Source organism: Schistosoma mansoni, assembly GCF_000237925.1.
Source record: "Schistosoma mansoni, WGS project CABG00000000 data, supercontig 0230, strain Puerto Rico, whole genome shotgun sequence".
NCBI classification, from domain to species: domain Eukaryota; kingdom Metazoa; phylum Platyhelminthes; class Trematoda; order Strigeidida; family Schistosomatidae; genus Schistosoma; species Schistosoma mansoni.
In genome coordinates, this window is record NW_017386096.1 from 184,025 (window position 1) to 204,906 (window position 20,882).

Genomic DNA, 20,882 nt, shown 5'->3' on the forward strand with positions numbered 1-20,882 from the left:
GATCTTAGATGCACACTGTTGAGGAGTCCCATGCTAGGACGTGGCGACTGTTCAATGCTTCCAGGTTTACATTGATAGTCTAACGTTGTTTAGTTCATGATCTCTGTAAAAAACTGAGTGCTGTAATCATTAAGATACCATTCTAAAATGTTTGACTGATTTACTCAGTACAAGTTTGATGTTTACGTTTTTGAGCCTGATTTTCTGTGTTAGAGACTCTTCTGTTGCTTAAAATAGGACTTACTAATTGGATATTCAGTTTTAATCAAACCACAACTTCATCTTCATAATTTATAGTTTCGGAAAACTAAATGATTTGAATTTTGTGTTTGAATTTATTATCAGTTTAGAGGTTTTCTAGAGTATATTAATATCACAAACCAAATTAGATAAGACATCCACTGAAAACCGGGAAGAACTGAACAACGGTTTCATTGTAGTATGCGATGATTACTTCTGAGGAAGACAGTACATGAATGTCTCACAATATCGTGAATTGACTAAAGTTGGTCATATACACTATTGGTCTAGAGATTAAACGCTAGCATGCGAGAACAAAGGTTCTGAGTTCTGCCCTCAGTGTGTGCTGTCAAGAAACCATATACTAGGACCAAAACAAATATCAGCTACTTCTTAATTTGTATTTGTTACATCCTTGAATCTGTTTACACACTTTCGTGCCGAGTATAACTTGTCTAATGTAGATTAAGACCTTGAGGCGATAGGCTGACTGGCTTAACCTTGAGGCTAGTATGCGTGAGTTCGAAGCGGGGGCAGAGAGACGAAAACTATTCTATCCCTGATTGGCTGGCAAGCACGCGAGAGAAGTCAAGGACAACTGGAACGCTAAACGCTTTATTCCAATCCCGATCTAGCACTCGAATTCCGAATTCAGATTAGTGTAAAAAGGTACATGAATAAATAGTTGAATAACCTGACCACAACGTACAATAATTAGGAAAATACAATTATGTCTAAAACTGGGGGATTAGAGTAGAAAATAGAGTCCAACAGGTTACGTCTAAATTACAATAGCTTTGGAACAGAAAAGGCCTCTGACAGTGAATCATACATCAAACGAAAGCTCATGATCTGTAAAATAGACTGGGGGCAAAAGTAACTATTACAGTTTTACAAGCTTTGAATGAAATGAAATAACGTCCCCCCTATAAATAGCTTCCGTAGTTTGTTAAAGCTTCTTGTTTCGGGGTTCACATCAGTATTCCTTATTTATATCAATCAAATTATTGCCGAAATTTAATCATTTTTTTTTATCTAAATGAGATCAGTTCTTTTTCTTTTCACCTTAAAAGAACTTTCATGTATTTCTTTCTTCTACTCTATGACAAACAACCGATGTCATATACAATAGAATCCTTTAAGTTACTCTACTTACTGATGTATTCAATCACCTCCTGATTTCGTGTTATATATATATGTGTAACAAATATCTAATTAACTTGTGCAACAGATTATTTCCATTCAATCAACGCTTCTATTCATACACTCACTCATTCACACACACACACACATACTCACCTACAGGTTAATTAAGATTGAACTTTTTTTTTCTATTTCAATTTATTCCAATTTCACCTTCTTTTTCGTTTTCATCTTCTCCGTAGAGATTGTTGATTCTATTTTTTTTCTCTGGTGTTCGATTAGTCTTTTTCTTTAGTAATATATTAAACTAGATGGGTGTGTATTTGTGTTAAGGGAGGATAGATAGATAGATAGATGGATAGATTTGTGTAATTGAACGTTTTTTTAGATATAAAGTCACGCATACACGTTTCGATTTTGGCCTAGATACATAGATATATGACTTTCGGAAGATTCATTTATTTCCTCTAGAGAATTAACTGTTTGTATGTTTCTCTGTTTGTTCCTACTGTAATCTTATTTATTTATTTATTCTGGCTATCAGTTAATCTAACTATATATGGAAATAATAATAATGATGATAGTGATCTTAGGATATACATGATGACCTCTTTTATTTCATTTCTATCAGTTTCTGTCTATTTCATTCTATTGAATTCTATTCAATACATTTGATTTTATTTAAACACAAATATTGGTACAAAGGGGGCACCAGATATATATGCACTACACTAATCTCATTTGATTTTTGAGGGCTGTGATATACTGCCGAGGTGCCCAAACTGAAGCAGTTAGTTTTCTTAGGGGACGACACCCGGAGCCTTTGACCTAAAGATCTAATCCACAAGGCAGTGGAGCATCGTGAGGAAATGCAGTCCAATGGTAACCGGTGACCAACGATTGATTCATACGCCATTTGTTCCCTTCGGGATCCTGGAGTCCATGTGCACCATTGGTTTGGAATCAAGGTTTTCCAACTCCCTAGGTGAACTTTCCGTGTCACAGATATCGAAAAAAATTACTGATTGGTTGGTAAATTGGATTGATATCAATGTGCTTGTTTATTGCTGATTGACTTGAGTGCCAAGCTTCTAAAAATTCTCTGGTGTTTTTGAAATTGCCTCTATCCAAAATCTCCACATTTTTCCAGTCTAATGTCTGTCCGCAGTTGTCCACGTGCATTGATATAAGTGCAGGCATGTCATGGCGTTTGACAAGAACCAATCAACATCGAGGTGTACAGGACAAGATGGGAACCACGTGTGAAGAAATTCGAACACTTCACTTCTACCTGAAGTTTGTGCTGATGATTTCATTCAGAAGGACGATGAAAGCTCCATGACCAAACCATCCAGCTCAGGGAACAAAACTCCATCAAAATCATCTACCTGAGCTACAAATCTCCATCTGAAATGTCTAGTGCCTAAGGAATAAAAAAGATTGAAAGAATGGGAAGTTAGGATGACCCGGGAGGTTGACACTGCTACGGAGTTCAGAAGGTGTTTTGTGGAGATTTAGTATTTTCATAGTTGAGAGCGTGAGTCCATTGAAGCTAGACCACCAGGGAAAACCTGGAAGCACTGGACGGCCGTTTCGTTTTATTGTCGGACTTCTCAGCAGTGCACATCCACGACCTCGCTTGTAGGATTCGAGGTCAAGCGTTCGTGAGCGAGATCGAATGTTTATGGGTTTGAAACCCGTGTGCGGGATCGTAGATGAGATTTGAACCCAGGACCTACCAGTCTCGCGCCAGAGCTCTTAACCACTAGACCACTGAGCCGGCATCAGATAGTGTTTATGCCTAACTCCAACCAATCCACGAACTTGAGCAACCGTCCACCAATTGTCTTCATTGAGTTCCTATCTCACAACAGACGTCTTTGGGAATTCCACTAGTCACTGCTTCTCACTAGAACTCCTAGATTTACCTCTCGAAGTCAGTAGTAATAATAATAGTAAAACTACAAATAATCATAAACATTTATCTAAAACAAAATTCTTTGTTTTATGTCACCATTGAATTAGTTATACATAAATAAATAATGAAGCATTTCATCATGTTGTACTCTATTACTACACTATTTGAATATATATTCATCATTGTCGTCATGTTGATGATTATGCAAATTTATTCACCGGTCATTTTGTTCCCACCCCTCTCCTTCTTTATATCTCTTTTTGATTAGTGTTGGTGTTTCATTTTTTTTTAATAAAAAAAGAAACACCTTCTGAATCATAGTTTTACCAACAACAACAAAAAAATGTGTTGACCTCTCTCTCTTGGTAAAAGATGCACATTTATGAATATTTGTCAGTGTATTTATTTCATTGATACATGAACCTTACTTTTAGATATTTGCATATCTATTATCATTGCGTCACCATCATCGTTACGAATGTAATATGTATATATGTACACACACACACATAGTAGCTGTATTCCTCCAGTTTAAGGTTGAATAGCAGAATACTTAAGGTAGAAAATTCCTCTATGTATGTATGTATGTTTGTGTATCTGTGCTCGTATTTTGTGCAAAATGTTGAATAGGTTGTATACTATATGTGCAGGTATATTTAGTTGTGCATTTTTTCAAGTTAATTTAAATAATAATCATTGTTTTTTTTGTTTTTTTTGGATTTAAGTGTACCGTCTTCAGATCACTATGACTAATAAAGGGCGCAATGGTGTATTTTGGCATGAATATTGTATTTCGCGAAAATACATATTTTAAAGTTTAATATAACTAATTACTAAACATTATAAGCAAAGATGGATAGTGGCTAGTAGTGGAATCCAGTTTGACGCTCGTTACATCGTCCTATTTGGGACTCGTCAGCTGGATGTACCTGCATCTCAGAGTTGATGTTCACTCTGGGACTCGAACCCAGTACCCTCGCTTCAAATGCCATCGCGTTATCCACTCGGCCACTGAGTCCTGATAGCCACTTGCTTGTGCGATGGGGTGAAGTTTAAATTCACTTAGTGTTACTTGTTTGAATCTTCCTATTGATGTTTAGGACTGCAACTGGTCAGTCTTTAATTGGCATATGTGCATACTGTGCGTATTGCCTCGATATAATCTTAATTCACAAGTATTGTAAGCAAAGATGGATAGTGGAATCCAGTTTGACGCGCGTTTCGTGCAGTCCTAAACATCAGTGGGAAGATTCAAACAAACAATACTAGTTGAATGTAATTACTAAACAGTTTTGATCATTAAGCTAATTGAATGAACATTTCGTAACTGACTAAATAAATGTGTTGATTTTTGTCTTAAAAGAAATATAAAATCGGGACTTAGTAGCTAAGTGGATAACACTATGGTGGTTGAAGAGGACGATATTGGGTTCTAGTGCTGGAGTGAATATTAACTCTGGGATGCAGCCACATCCAGCTGAGGATTCCTAAATAAGACAGAATATGTATGTTGTATTCCACTGTCAGCCACCATTCATCTTTGTCTATAAAGCTTGTGACTTATGACAATATCGAGGTAATCCACACAAGATGCGCATATACCAATATGATACTCGTTCATTGCAGTCCTAAACATCAATGGGAAGATTCAAATAAACAATACATGAATGAAATATAATTTAAATTGTCTATGCGTCATAAGTTTTTACCATTCTATTCAATCTGTAGCACAGATACGATACTCATCCAAATATACTGAGCATTTGATCTACTCTGTATTGGTCTACCTATGAAATATTGTACATGTAAGAAAAAATTGGAAACACTATGCTGTCATAAATTGTTTTCGAAACATTGCACGCGTATAGTCAGAGAATTAAATAAACAATGGCAAGGTTAAGCATAAGGTACTAGGTAAATATGGCGGATCTTTATTGACTAAGGGTGACTGATACATATATTACATATATCCAATCACTTTTATACCGCAATATGTGTTGTTCACTGACGGAAATAGCTTTTAGAAGAAAAATAGTTAAAATTAGTCCATGAAATCATCGACTTGTTAACCTAAGCCATATCAATAGATGAAGACTACTCTACTTGTTTGGGATCCTCATGATTATTGTAACTAATTGTTGTAAACGTTAGGTGACTTATTCAGTGAAATATTATTTTCGAATATATTTACTCCAACGGTTTAAATACATCTGTACTGTATATATCTCACCATTGATTTGTCTGAAATCTTGTATCACATAATTGTCAGCTTGAGTTTAACCCCCTTTTCTGGCATTAAAAACTACAATTGACGAACCATTTATCCTTTTTTTTCTCACTGCCCTAACTTCATCAACATACACTATAAAGAAAATATTATGTTTTCTTTAATTGAATTAAAATACACTAAGATGGAACGTGTTGTTGTTGTTGTTGACTTGGTTTTCTCATCTTCATTCGATTTTTATCCTTGTTGTTGTTGTATTCGTTGTCCTCGTTAATGTTGATTATCTTTATTTTATTTTATTTAAACACATAAATATTGGTACAAAGGGGCACCAGATATATGCGCCTCACAAATCTCATTTGATTTGTGTGAGGGCTGTGATACTGCCCAGGTGCTCAGACTGAATCAGGTGGTTTTCTTAGAGGGCCACACCCGGAGCCTTTGACCTAAAGGTCTAATCCACAAGGCAGTGGAGCATCGTGAGGAGATGCAGTCCCATGGTAACCGGTGACCAACACTAGGTTTATACGCCATTTGTTCCCTTCAGGATACTGGAGTCCATGTGCACCATTGGTTTGGAATGAGGGTTTTCCAACTCTCCTAGATGAACTTTCCGTGTCCACCAATCCGGTTAAAGCGCCAGACATTCGCTTTTCGTCCTCTCAATTTCGTAAACAACAGTCATGCCACGAGAAGGCAGTGAGTAGGACTTCCCTGGCAGAAGCTATATATTCGCGTGGCCATGTGAGAGCATTTCGAGAGGGATAGCGGACTCTGCCTACTCTCGACCGTACCAGGGCATTTGGGGGCATAACAGTACTAACGACAATAATAATAATAATAATCATTATTATTATTATGCTTAGTACTAGTTCTGAAATTAACACATTACACTAACAGTTAGTTCATTACATTCGATCTGTCTTTTCCACCCTCTTTTTCTCCTCCTCTCTCTCTCTCTCTCCTTGAAACTATAATTGTTATCATTATCTATGTTTGTATCTTCTACCTCATCATCCTCATTTTGTATTCTATTTTCTTTTATCCCTCTCCCCTCACCTTTCTTTAACATACTCTTCCCTCTTAAGATAATAATTTGATAGAAATAAATAAAAACCAGGGTTGTTGTTTTTTCTTTGTTTTTTGTATTTTATTGACTTCTTCATTCACTCACTCAATTATCACTAAGATAATGATAATTCTTGTTTAGTATTGCCGATGGCGACGATGGTGATTGTTTACTCGTTCATTATATTCAATTCAAATATGTTTTCAGTTGAGTTGTTGGATAAATGTTGATGTATAATGGTTTTTATGATTCAGTTTGTGTGTATGTCCAATCAGTTAGTTGACGATCAGTCCATAAAACAATGCAGTAGTACAGTTTTACATAAAAAAAATATGTATATTTCGACTGAAGTGCTCCCAGGTTTTCCATGGTGGTCTAGCTTTAATTGACTCACGCTTTCAACTATGAAAATACTAAATCTCCACAAAAACCACTTCTGATAATAATGAATATGTATCTCGAACACTTTTCTATCGATTTCAATTCTGGTTATTTAAGGTTTTCAACCATAGAATACAATTATGTTGCAGATTGTCTGCATATCGCACAATATTTCTATCTAATATCCCACGAGCAACTTCATCACTAAGTGATTAGTGTAACTCAACAATATGCATCTGATTTCCATAACCAGTTTTCAGCTAAACTGTTCTATTCGAGAGTTAATAATACTACTACCTGATTAGGTTAAAGTGAGATACGGTTTGATACCGGAAACTAGTTGTTTCAAACCTGGATGCCTTAACCACAAAACGTTGTCACTCCATATAGTTCATAACAGTTGGTATTTTCTAAACGCCATGACTCGTTAATTGTTTTATATATTATCCATTATTGATTTATGATGATATCTAAACACTTTTCAAATGTAAACTCGATCATTAATTATTATTTTCTTGGATTGATTTAACTTCCATTAACTTTATGGTTCAAGTCAATCCATGATGGCTTAGTTTCTGCCAACGCTATTGATTTAAGATGGTGGTCGGAGATGATCAACAGGAAACCCTGGACCAAGGTTTCGCGCTACTTGGTAGTCGTCAGCAAGGTGTACCTGTAATCTTGAGGGAGCTGGTGCTCCCTGACGGATTCGATCCCTTATCACCCTGCTTCACAGTCAGAGACGTTACCATTGAGCTATTCGGGCCGCGACCGACCTCCTGTATTACTGAGATGTAATCACAATTGATTGATCACTGGGTGGTGACCAATGTCATGCGTGTCAAGTCCTTCTTAGTTCTGATCGAATGCTATCGATCAAGTTGCAAAGCGGCCACTAGTCTAGGTGTCTCGACATTGCGTGCTATTGATTAACTGCAGATATATATATATATATATATATATATATATATATATATATTCACGTAATAACGCTCCACCGAATCCTTATTTTTCATTACAAAAAGCCTGTACGACTACTAAGTTATAGGTTCAAACCTCCTCTTCATTCCCATTGGTTAAGGTAGCCGAGTAGTGTTGTAGTGAACGAAATCACCAGTGGGGGTAACCATATTGATGATAATAAATTTCAGAATATCTTGGTAAAATCTGAGAACCATCCAGTTAATAAATTCACTTAGTGAATTTAAACTTTACCCCATTGCACAAGCAAGTGGCTATCAGGACTCAGTAGCTGAGTGGATAACGCGATGGCGTTTGAAGCGAAAGCTACTGGGTTCGAGTTTCAGAGTGAATATCAACTCTGAGATGTGGGGACATCCAGCTGACGAGTCCCAAATAGGACGAAACGCGCGTCAATGTGGATTCCACTGCTAGTCACTATCCATCTTTGCTTATCATTCAGTAAATACTTTATTTGCGAAATATCTATTAATTGTTTCAAACTTTGTTGTTTTTTCATTTTCATACGAATCACTGTGAAGGTTCCCTTTTTTCATTCAATGGTACATTTTAAAAAAAATGGTATTTTCTATCTCTAAGGGAAAAGAAAGAAATAACAGTTCACACGCGTGACCTTAATGAACATAAATCATTTAATGTGAAAAATTACAGTGTATAGATCAGTTTATAAATTGTGATCTCTTATGTGTTTTATATATTGACACTAGAGAAAAACAACTAAATAAATTACTTTCTGTCATAGTAGATACTTTTTTTGTGTGTGACCTGTTCATTTTCATGTTAAATGAATATGAATATGATCATCTCGTTTTAGGATCATAAACCATGTGGATTTCTAATTTTATAGCTTAAAGGTATAGATTGTAGGACATGAATACCTATTGAGGCTTGAAGGATCTGGATTCAATTTCATCTACAGTTGTTGATATGTACTGTTAAGGTTGGGATCACCGGGTAAGTAATAGTGAGGTTAGACACAGGGTATTAGGGAATGATGCTAAATCAGTTGATGAGGTCATGAATCTTTATCCAGTGAGATGGTTGGGCAACGTGTTACGCATGCCTAAACACCGATTACCACGACGCGCTATGATGACTAGTATTGGGGATGGTTGGGAGAGAGTTAAGGGCGGCCAAACAAAAACGTAGCATCAGTGTTTGAAGTCACTAACTTCTAGTCTGAGCCATGTTGGCAGATGCAAACTACTTGTTTGGGGTCCGCGTGACTATCGTAACCAATGGTTAGAGATTCTAGGTGACATGGCTCAGAATCGATCACAATGGCGCAGGTGTATACACTCTTTATCTTCCCTTAAACCTTGAGATTAAAATTGCTTCCTATCTTTCTTCCTTCCTATACTATATCCTTATATACAACCTATCTTTTATATATTATCACCATTAAATTAACTACGTCTATCAATTTGGTGTTGATCTTGTTGTCCTAACGAGGTATGTCAACTTGGACTGATGCATAAATGTGCCTGGTCCTACGTTGTAGCTGACTGACTGACTGTTAAGGAATCTCATATAGTTATCTTATTATGGTCAGTCAGTGATATAAAACAACAAAATAACCGCACCTATTGTTTCATAGTTTAGCTAATCAATTAACTTTAACAATGGAATTGAGGACAACTGTTTCGTCTTTTTTGGGACTCCTTATCTGGTTGTTTCTGAATCCTAATGTTGATAGTTATGCGGGGACTCGAAACTTGTCCCTTTTTTATCAAACGGTCAATATATCTATATCTATTTGGCTATTGAGTTCAGATAATCGCTAGCTTTTGAAAAGGGACTAAATTATAATTCAGTTTTAAGGATTAGATTCTTCATGTTATTGGTGTTAAGAACTAAAACTGATAAGTCTCTTTTGACATGTATGCATCATGAATGAATTGCCTCAATAATGCCAGATATTTACGAATATTTTAGTAATGTTGGGTAGCGCCTAGTAGTGAAAAAAGATCGGTCATTTGCAGTGCTTGACTTCAACTGGGAGATTCAAACAAGCCTCATAAATGAATTGTCGTTCACTTGATTGGGCAAGTATACATGTATTATACACGTCTATCCATATCTGGTCTACATACTGTTTAGGTAACTAAATCTAAACGTCCAGCTGATTATTAGATTCATTGACTGTTGATCAGAGCCCCTTGCTCATTATCTATACTCTGTGACCCTAGATAATAAACAGTTGGATTGACATAAATCTATTTAACCCTCAGTTTCAATACTATTTTAGACTTTTCAATGCTGAATTTTCAGTGGTTTTTTGTTAATTTATCTATATTGAATTTTTCACTAACATTCACATTTCATCTTGTTAATCTTTTCCTCTCTGTCAATCTTTCTTCTACTATACTTACATGAATTGTGAAACCTTGCATCAAATCCTGTTCTTTACTAGATTGTATGTTATATCAATGACCGATACTTTTTCACATGTATCAACTATTTTACAACAAAACTATGGGCAGACAGTTGTTTATTAAAAGAAATGAAAAACATTTACATAAAACATATACTCATACTTTGATCATTTATTCTCATCTCACAGTATGTTTTGTAGTTGAAACTTTTCTCGTTTGGTTATCAAGTGTTCAGCCTTTGTCATGCTTACAATATTTTGAAAACTTTAAAGCCACATTCCTTAACATACTACTTACAAGGAAGGATTTGAATGTGACCAACTTGGTCTCATGTGCAGTTACGGGTATGAGGGCTAATATCAATTCCCGGCTGCCCACACCATGGAGGGGTATTACTTGAGGGACCTGAAAAGGAAGTTGGATTAGTGTTGGTCTTAACCACCTGGAAGCGTGACCGCAGTGCCCAAGGGACAACTGCTTGAGCTCGGTCACATACGACCTTTTTGTGGGTAGTTTTTGTGTTAGCTCCGTAATTGTTGGGACCTTATCGCCGGAGACGGATATCCGTGGGATAAGGCGAGGTGTGCATTTTTAGGGTCGACCTTTTCTAACCCCACCCCTCCTCGTGGGAAGGCAGCATCGCTGTTATGCTGGTTGTCTGAAAGAAACACCTTACTGCTGTCACACCTCTGTACAGTCATCAGTACGACTTCGCCTTCGGACCTTGGGTTTGCTGCTTTTAGTCTTACCGCTCTTCAACCGACCTGTCTGGCATGGTAGGATCATGAGGAACGATTGTTCCAGCCAGTATAGCTCGATCGGTTCATCACGATAGACAAACCCGACCACCAAGTCAAGGTAGCAGCAACGGTCTGGTACTACTTACAAGCAATCTTGTTAGTAGTATCCACTACATTATCACTTGTCTATTTGTCGATATGATAGATTATTATTAATTTGACTACCTACCAATGACAATCCTGCTATTAGTTAAATAGTTAGTTGTAGTTAATCAAAGTCTCTCTCTCTCTCTGTATATATATAGTATAGCATAGTATAGTATGTTCTGTGCAGTTGATTTTCTGATATTCCATTCCAATCTCCTCCTTACCATTTCTAAAAATAGTCAAGGTTATATGTATATGTATAACAATATTGTCGTATGTTTGTGTTGTTTAATGTAAATATGTGTGGTTTAGTTATATATATCTGGGTATGTGTGTGTGCTTGCTTAAATCAACATTGTTCCGATGATATCTACGATAAGTTATGTTGTGTTTGACAAATTCTCCCATGTGTATTTTTTTTTCTTTGTTCCCTTATCTACTCTGATTTTTTTCTACAAAAAAATGTTTTGTATGATGTAACTAGTCCACATCACTTTACTTTACTTATTACAAATTAGGTACCTACCTACATACATACATACATATTCATATAGACAATGATATATATATATATATATATATATATATATATATATATATATATATATATAGTAGTACTACTACTACTACAACTAGTAACTAATTATTCACAATTCTCCTCTGTCAATAATTCTCTTTCTGTCATCTTATTTGTCTCCGATAGTATTTCAGAATATAGATAGATAGATATATTCACTGTTTACCGCCAAATTACAAGTATTTCCTTTTTGTTACTATGTTACTTTGATATTGGTATAATAGTGCCTTAAATTCTTATGTTGTCGTTGTTGTTTGTTTGTTTGTTTTTTCATATACCGAACTCATTACAACGTTAAATTGATTTTTTTTATATAATTATTATTATTATCTAATTGCCTGTGGGTCGGAACAATATTGGCGACAGGATAGTAGTATCATTTTAATCAGTATTCTTAATTTGACTGAAAAGTCAATTTTGCATGTATGTGTTTTAATTCAAATTGAATAATAAAGTTAGAGTGGTTAAATCAAGACATGGCAACAGTCTATAAAACAATACTGACTGTTTGACTGAGCTATGAAGGTAGGTAGGTGAAGATGACGTGATTAGTGTTCACGTGATTATCCTAACCAGTGGTTAGAGACTTCGAGTAATATGGCTTGGTTGAGGTTAGACATTAACACCGCTGGATGCCGGCTCAGTGGTCTATCGGTTAAGTGCTCTGGCACGAGACTGGTAGGTCCTGGGTTCGAATCTCGTGAGGCGGGATCGTGGATGGGCACTGCTGAGGCATCCCACAATAGGACGAAACGGGTGTTCAGTGCTTCCAGATTTTCCATGGTGGTCTAGCTTCAATTGACTTATGATCTTAACTAAAGAAAAGCTTAAAATCGTTCGCGATTGTCTATATGCCTTCACCCTTTGTCTCTCCTTAGATTCCAAGTTTCTAAATACTTCATAAATCTTTTTTATTTCACTAATTTATACTTCTCGAACTGTACCTTCGATGTGTAACCTTTTGTATTATCAGTAATACTGTTACTACCTGTATATTCCTAGAATTTGCCCTGACAATTTTACGTATGTGTGCTAACTGGGATGTTCCAGCTTGAACCGTTATACACATGTACCAGGTTATACGTTGCGTATGATTGATTGAATTAAAATTTCGACAAATGGTACAAATTATTTTCCCAACTGATACAACTCTCGGTGGTTGGTTATTTGTTGTTGTCTTTTGCATTTAGGAATATCAATTTACCGATGCAATTAAATTAACAGAAATGACAAAAATCAACTAGGTTTCAATTTATAATAATATGGAAAATAATGCTTCCTCAGTGATTTTCGTCAGGGATCAATATAAGGTGAAACGTTATTGAAAAACTGTGGACGATTACTGGCTGGAAATCTTTGTTATGCCCCTCACGACCATACATGGGATCAAACTTAGAACAATCAGGGCTTACGGGAAAACAATATCTTTTTTAGACTGCTGAACTGCATAGTTTCAACTTCATTTGGGTCACTGTCGTGTACTCTTTGGTTTCCAACAATACGCTATCTGATGTGACTTGTTTCCTGAATAGATATACCGTAAACCTGGTGCAGCTATTCTAACAGAAACTTGAATCTACGGTGATCTAGTAACCTAGCAGAGGTGAATGGCTTTTTATCACTTCTCACATTGTGAACAGATACCTCTTGAGGAACTTAAATAGAAAACTGAATTAATAGTGGTTTCCAAAACCTAAGGACATAGCCACAGGGTCCAAGACACAGGTTCTTGAGATTGGTCACACATTGTTATCTTGTTTATAGTTTTTGTCAATTAGCTCCATACATTTTTAAAACTTTATTGCAGACGATAGAAATCCTTTGTTGAAGGTGAAGTTTGCATTAGTTACTGCACCCACAATACAGGTATATTCACTTAACAAGGAGATGAGATGCACAAATTATGGATTATTGTGGTTCTCTACTATCTAATAGTTGAACATGGTACTTGTTTTAATTATTTCAACTCATTTTTAATGTTCGATCCACATTCCATTTACAATCAACCATTTTTCATTCACTTAAACAAAGTTAGTACATTATCATGTTTGACAAAAAAAAAGTGTAAACGAATGGTAAAAACATGTTAAATCTTGTTGTTTTGTTGTTGTTTTTATGGTTACTTATATTGACTGAAAACAAACAAAAATATGATTGGAATTTTAAACTTTTATTGTCTTTAAACATGTTTTTACAAGTTTATTTATTTAAACACATAAATATTGGTACAAAGGGGGCACTAGATATATATGCGCCGCACAAATCTCATTTGATTTGTGTGAGGGCTATGATACTGCCCAGGTGCCCAAACCGAAGTAGGTGGTTTTCTTAAGGGGTTACATCCGGAGCCTTTGACCTAAAGGTCTAATCCACAAGGCAGTGGAGCCCATGTTCTCCATTGGTTTGGAATGAGGGTTTTTCAACTCCCCTTGGTGAACTCGCAGTGTCCACCGACCCAGTTAAAGCTCCGGACATTCGATTTTCGTCCTCTCAATTTCTTAAACAACAATAGTGCCACGAGAAGGTAGTGAGTAGGACTTCCCTGACAGAGGCTATATACGCGTGGTCATGTGAGAGCATTTGGAGAGGGAGAGCGTACTCTCCCTACTGTTGGCCGTACTAGGGCATTTGGGGGCATTCATCTTAAAAATAGAAAATAGATAGATTACTAGTCTTTAATCATTAATGCCTTGGAAGCGTATCTATAGAGTTCTCAATGATGAAATTAGGCTCAGGCTACTAGGTAGTGAATCTTCCTCAACTTAATTGTTTATTACATGTATTACACATGATCAACCAGTGCCTACGTTGATTTGTAATCATAGCTAAAGTAGGAATTGTTTAGCATAGAGCTAAGGGTGACCGAACCAGTCTTTAAAATCCTATATTGTTTGACTTAGTAGTGTTGGTTTATCCAGACTACCTGGTTATATTTCATACAATTATGGTAATCAAAGATTTAATTTGTGTGAGGGTTGAAATACTTCAGGGCTGCCCGTACCGAAGTAGGTGGTATTCTTGAGAGGCCACACCCGGAGTCTTTGACCTGAAGGTTTAATCCACAAGGCAATGGATCAACGTCACGAGATACAGTCCTATAGTTGTCGGTGACCAACAATTGGTTCATACGAAATTTGTTCCCTCAGGATCCTGGAGGTCATGTGCACCATTGGTTTGGAATCAGGGTTCTTCAACTCGCCGTGTCCACCGACCCGGCCAAAGGACCAGATATCCGCTTTTCGTTCTTTCAGCCTCGTAAACAATACCCCTCGCCACGATAAAGTAGTGAGTAAGACTTCCTTGTCAGTGGCTGTATACACATGGCTATTTGAGAGCGAGAGCGGATTCTCTCCACCCTCGACCGTACCAAGGTGTTTTGGGGTAGCGTGTGTCGGAAATGGGATTCAAACTCATTCTCACATTGTAAAGTCTGGCTCTTTAGACCTCTCAGCCACTCCGACTTTCTTTTTATACTGATATAGTGTATCAATTTTATTACACATTGGCTATGACTAACTCTAATTCATTGATGACGACTAAAAATCCGTCATAACAGTTTAAAAGTTCACTCATTCTTTATCTTTCCACTAAATTGTGAATCGTTTCATTATTGATATTGTCTTTAAAATGATGTTTTTGTTAACTTTCCGTTTAATTCTGTACATTTCTTATTATGAATACCTTTTATATTACTCATTTCATTGAATCCATCCATCTCTGATTATTACAGGGTGTTGTATCTCCCTTTTTTTCGTAAAAAGAAAACTGAGAAGGAAAGTACAACAACTACTAATCATTTTAGGATTTCCTTATAGTACACTCTATCCCTCTTACTTAGTGTTATCTATTTATCTAATTATTATCATTAAGAGATAAATTTCAAGTTATTATATTTTTATAATCTAATTGATTGGTTTCCATTCCCCCTCATCAACTTGTTAGCCGTTTCAACTGGTATATATTTATGTATGTACCTTCGTTCTATTGATTGTTTACATGAATTGTACAATTCCATAAAAGATTGACACATATATGTACATAGATACCGTTAATCAGGAAGCTTGTTTATGAGGATTTGTTTACGATTATGTTTCATATGTTATAATGATGAAAAATAATTATCGGACACTATTTGCCTATCCCATCACATTTCTTGTACACGCGTTACAGAGATACCCAACCATCGCCTAACTAGACGGGTGATGTTAGTTGGTGTGAAAATAAATTAGAAGAATTTTAAGGATGATAGTCAGACTAAGATATCAATCCATGAGATTATTGATTGTTAGTGTGATCCATGATGGTAGATTCAAACTAAATGGTTAAAGTACACATCATAACTACGATCAATAATGGTTGGAGATGTTGTCTGACATGACTCAGAACTAGTCACAGTGATTCATATACACTCACTCTATATCGTCCTCTAGATTATAGGTTGAAATATCCCTTATAGCATACTGTTATGTCATATGGTCTGACAAAACCGCTAATCTGAATATAGACTTCCATGACCTCATTCCTGTGCTAAATCTTCAATGTATGGAGCAACACTAGCTGGTTTGATTCAATTCTGAATTCTTATCAGTCCATGATATAGTAGCTTCTCACCTAGCGCAAGTCGTCCAGAACACAAATATCGACCTCCATTGTATGAATGATATATTTCAGACATACATAGTTTATATATATAAGCAGACCAGACCGCATTACATCATAAAATGAAAAATGATAATGATACAAGATCAAGTCAAAAGTGGCTTTGAGTATGGGATATTGTGACTAATAAATTAGGAATGAGTTAAGAATGCTACATCGTATAACGATAGCCAACAAGTCAAATGGAAGCTTATGATACAGGGAATATGAATATACATATGATCTAATTGCTTATTAATTACCCAATAAGGATATCTATAATAATAGTCCATAAATAATTCCTGATTCATCATTCTTTCTACCTACTCTCATGGACATTGAGACCCAGTGGTTCCGATGGTAAAGCATTCTCCATAGAACATGAAGGTCTTGGCACTCCTAAGTAGTGAACACCTACTCCTGCATTACGAACCAAACCCAGGACTGAAGTAAATGAGAATTTATAGATTTATAAACTAACTCATTCACTAAGTACGGATTTTATGGCTTTGAGAAACGTTTATACAGCGTCGAATGATATCCTACTAAATCAAATTTAGTAGAATGGGGTTTCAACCTGAAACCTATTGTTTAGAAGTTCAATGCTTTGACTTTGAAGTCACCACATACTATATCATAATTATAGATTTTGTGATTTTCAGGTTACCTAAACACCATCCACTTTCTTTACAACCTGAATGTCACAACTTCTTGTTGTGGTACGACCATTCACACACTGGTGCCAATAGTCTAGTTGGAAATGAAAGTTTCAGGATAATAATAGTAATGAAACTATTTGTGAAGTTAGCATAGGAGTTTATGTGAATTTTCCAATCTTACAGTTGACGTCAGGAACTCATTTTTAGTTAAACAACCATTAAACAACTATTAAGTACTAGACAACTGTTTCATACTAACATGGCACTCCTCAACAATGCAAACCATTGACCCCACGACCAGAGAACATACCCATGAACTTCAGTCTTGAATGCGAACATTTAACCTCTAGACTATTGAGCCGGTATCCACTGGTCTACATTTTTAAATTGAATCAATTCGTAATATCGCACAACCATTCGCTTTTCGTCCTCTTAATTTCGTAAACAACACCCCCGCCACTGTGAAAAGGTAGTAAGTAGGACTTCCCTGGCAGAGGCTATATACGCGTAGCTATGTGAGAGCATTTTGAGAGAGAGAGAGAGAGAGCGGAGTCTCCCCACTCTCGGTCGTACCAGGGCATTTGGGGGGCATTTAGCTATTTTAATCAATATTCATCTGATTATATTATGTATATAAATTTATACGGAAATCAACTGAATTACCCATTTTCTATGTTTAACTATACAAATTATGTAATTAATGAATCTAGTTATTAGCATGTATTTGTTTCGTTACTTCAAGTCACTGGTTTTTCTTACAATGAAATTAAAATCATTCCAACGTTTCGTCCAACATACTTGTCTGGACTTCTTCAGGGTAATGATCGAAATCAAGATCATCAAAGTCTAGGCAAGTATGTTGGACGAGACGTTAGGATTATTTAAATTTCAATCTCTCGAAGTGTTTCAAATATAATTTTCACGTAAAATAATGGAGTTCGTACGTTTCATTGGCATTTTGGCACATGTGTAAAGAATATATATATCGGCACTTGAAATGCCTGACATAACGTTATTAAACGGTTATCTGTTAGTAATTAACAATCCATATGTTGGTAATCATTCTACACCATTATTTGCGCATATGTTAACAGTTTATTATCTTTTTTCGGTCATATCTTAATCATCAGAAAGGGGTTTTGTGGAGATTTTAGTAATTTTATGTAGTTGAAATCATAAGTCAATTGAAGCTAGACCACCATGGAAAACCTGAAAGTATTGGAAGGCTGTTTCGTCCTAGTATGGGACTCCTTAGCCGTGCTCATTCACGATCCCGCCACGCGAGATTCGAACCCGAGGACCTATCGGTCTCGTGCGCTGTGTTTTAGTTTGGCGCCTACCTTAACTTTCGTCCGTCTTAATCTTAATTGTGATTATTAAAGTAAACGGTGGTTGGAAATACTTCATAACACATATTCCAACCATCTTGATCGATGAAGTTACACAGCCTTGTAACTGTATATATTATATTTCATAAGGAATAACATAATGAATTTATATATTGTTATCCTAACGTGTTTTTTGTTCTGATTGTATAAGTTTAATAGTACTGTCAGATGTATATGTTCATATCGGTAATACTATGAAGTATGTTTGCTTGCAGTTGTTTCATGCCTTGTATTCAAGTGTATATATGTGTGCAGACATCTGTGTAAATTACCTGGTAGGGGTTTATTGCTTATATCCTTTTTCCATGTTATATACTATCAATAGTAATTGTATCTGTATATATAAAATGAAATAATGTAGCATATCAATTAACCTCAGCTGTCAACTGTGACCTACATGCACAGTTAAACAAAATTCTACAAATAATGGTAATGTCCAAGGGATTGTATATTGGTTTATACTTCTGTGTTGGATACAATTAATTGTACTGATTTTCTTGTATAATAAGATGAAGTAATAATCATTAAGATTACTTTTATTACCACTGTTCTTATGATTTAAGGAAACAATTTTTGTTATAGGTTAGAGGTACAAAGTCCAGAACTGGACAATTGTTTCGCTTTTTCACGGATTCATGATTGTACCAGTAAAAAGTCGTAACTAGTGTGAAGTTGTCAACTGTGTTGAGAGTGAAGCAGCTATTACCACTTATCAGACGGTTGTTAGATAATCGTCGCGTAATATCAAGAACTTGGTGAATTTAGAAGTGTACACTATTTGATGATCCTAAATCAGGGAATACACTCTCTGTGAAACTTGGTTTTCTTTCGGGATTGTGGTTGATCGTTGCTGAAAGATACTCATACTAGAAATAAGCAGCTACTTTATATTCCCTGGTCTCGAGCGGTACTCCAGCTTATGTTAATCTATGATGAAAGCCATCTATAAATAAAATTAGTCTCAACACAGTGAATGTGATGTTAAGTCACTTAGAATAGTGACCGTATTGTAAGTTGGTCGATAGAGAATTCTACCGGCAATCGAGAACTAGACAAGTAATACTTGCTAGTTGTCAACATATCAGTTTTATGAGAAGTCAGACGCAGCCTAGACACCTCAGTAGTATTAACTCTGGTGGAAAAACCGGGTTACTTATGTTCGGAATCCACATGGAGAACTAGATCGCTCAATGAATCAGGTATGTCTTAGTCAGCCTTCTACTCTTACTTACTTACGCCTGTTACTCCCAATGGAGCATAGGCCGCCGACCAGCATTCTCCAACCCAATCTGTCCTGGGCCTTCTTTTCTAGTTCTATCCAGTTTTTGTTCATTCTTCTCATGTCTGTCTCCATTTCTCGGCGTAATGTGTTCTTTGGTCTTCCTCTTTTCCTCTTTTGGCCTTGAGGATTCCATGTGAGGACTTGCCTTGTGACGCAATTGGGTGATTTCCTCAATGTATGTCCTATCCACTTCCAGCGCATAGCCTCCTTTTCACCTTTACCTTATCATTTAAGTATGCAAGTATTCTCAGTCCACGATAATGTAAATCATTTATCAAGTAGAGGACTTGAAACCAAACTTTAGTTTGGCTTACGACAGCTATTAGATCTACCTAGCGATCTAAACCAAGCTTAACAGCTCAGGATTCGAAACTGTGACCTAGTTCTTATCACTGATACTTTCTCAGACTAACTACTAATAATACTATTGGTACTTCTATCCATAGTTGAGCTAAATGGATATATACATGTTCGTTTGGAGTGTGGCCTTTTTAATAAAATCAATTATCCATTTCTGCTTAAAAATGCTAGTGACTAATAATAATATCAAGTCAACCAGCTCAGTATCCACATATTTGTAGACCTTAACATTAAAAACGTGAAAAATCACAACTTTACAAACGACTTATAATTGATCTACATTAAAAAAAAAAGCTAATGACTATCTGAATTCAGTAGCTAAGTAGATAATAGTAGTATTTATTGACCTTAAGGCGGCATTTGACTCCGTGGATCGTGAGGTTCTATGGCAGTGTTTGTCACTGAAAGGAGTACCAAAGAAGTACATTAACCTCATAAAGGCTCTCTACTCGAACACTACTGGTCGAGTTAGAGCTTATGGCGAACTGTCATCAGAACTGATTACCTCAAGTGGTGTTCGTCAGGGCTGTCCACTCTCCCCATTCTTGTTTAACTTTGTCATTGACATACTTTTAGAGATAGCACTTTCATCAGCTAAACCTTTAGGAGTTGAACTTTTACCGGGAGGCTCACTTATTGACTTAGAATACGCCGACGACATAGTTTTACTTGGTGAGGACGCTGGCAACATGCAGAGTCTTCTGACCACTATAAGCAACTATGCAGGCATGTTCGGGATGCGATTCTCTCCCTCGAA

The 20,882-nt window shown here is 36.2% G+C and overlaps 1 protein-coding gene and 2 non-coding genes across 3 annotated transcripts in view; 2 read left to right on the forward strand and 1 right to left on the reverse strand.

The window, feature by feature from the left end:
• Smp_199210 (plasma membrane calcium-transporting atpase,putative) overlaps window positions 1–20,882 on the forward strand; it is a gene marked incomplete at its 3' end in the record, with an annotated part of 132,983 nt that overhangs the window by 40,719 nt on the left and 71,382 nt on the right. The gene's annotated exons all lie outside the window — the stretch shown is intronic.
• On the forward strand, window positions 8,222–8,292 carry Smp_tRNA_01930_Pseudo_TTG.1.1. The gene has a single exon. It is a non-coding gene (tRNA).
• Smp_tRNA_01494_Sup_TTA.1.1 lies at window positions 15,188–15,258 on the reverse strand. Its single transcript has one exon. It is a non-coding gene (tRNA).